Below are 883 nucleotides of genomic sequence, written 5' to 3' on the forward strand. Positions count from 1 at the left end.
CAAGTTCATCAAATTGTATCAGATTACTCTTTTTTCCCCTCTTCTTTCTTCTTCTGGTTTAACTCTGATCATCCAGTCATTGAAGCCAGGTCAAGTGGGCATTATCTGCAAGTGTGGGTGTTAAGGCATCTCTTCTTGCTCTCAATGGGCCCCTCCTTTTCTCTGTGAGAAAAGGTGAGAGAGGAATGAAAAGAAGTGCAGATGAAGGCTCCCACTCTGCACTTAGATGTTACTCTTTCTCCTTCCCCTCTTCCAGATAGCACTTTCAGCATTCTACTAAAGGTAACAGAGACTCTTCTCTGCAAAAAGAGGGGTGAAGGGAGGGAGAACAAGAGTACATCTACAAATATGTAATGGTGTGGCAGAGGAATTTATATCTTATCAAAGGGCAGTACTTACCAAAAGACAAAATTCAGAAGGGTTTGGAAAGATAGCAAAGAATGAGATGGAGTTTCCAGGGGATAATGTTATGAAAACTTCTTAAACACTGTCAAACAGCTTGAGGGAATGTGTCCCTGGGCCTTGGATTCCAGGACCACAGTCTTGGGGGATACCATGGCCAACTGGCATGCACAAACACCATTTTCTACATTCTACTTTGGTGAGTAGCAACTGAGGTCTTAAAAGATCGTGAATGGAAATGGGGGGGGTGTGCTAAAAAGGCAAGAAGTGACTGGCTTACAAGCTTTCAAGAGGAAGCCTAGTTCCAGATGGAGCAGAGGTAGACAGAACCTCCACTGAATGATTTCCAATTTGTTGGGAGCAGGCTGGCAAAAGGAAATGGGGATAAGACTCTTGTGGTACAATAGTGAATATCTGCCACCAAGACTGAATGTGAGGGTCAGAAATGTCTCCTAACATCTGTACCAATCAACATGCCATA

The 883-nt window shown here is 43.5% G+C and overlaps 1 protein-coding gene across 1 annotated transcript in view; it reads right to left on the reverse strand.

Moving 5' to 3' along the window:
* Positions 1–883, reverse strand: part of SIK3 (SIK family kinase 3) — a 301,942-nt gene that overhangs the window by 203,175 nt on the left and 97,884 nt on the right. The gene's annotated exons all lie outside the window — the stretch shown is intronic.

The sequence above is a fragment of the Chrysochloris asiatica genome, unplaced genomic scaffold, assembly GCF_000296735.1.
Source record: "Chrysochloris asiatica unplaced genomic scaffold, ChrAsi1.0 scaffold00008, whole genome shotgun sequence".
Lineage (NCBI taxonomy): Eukaryota > Metazoa > Chordata > Mammalia > Afrosoricida > Chrysochloridae > Chrysochloris > Chrysochloris asiatica.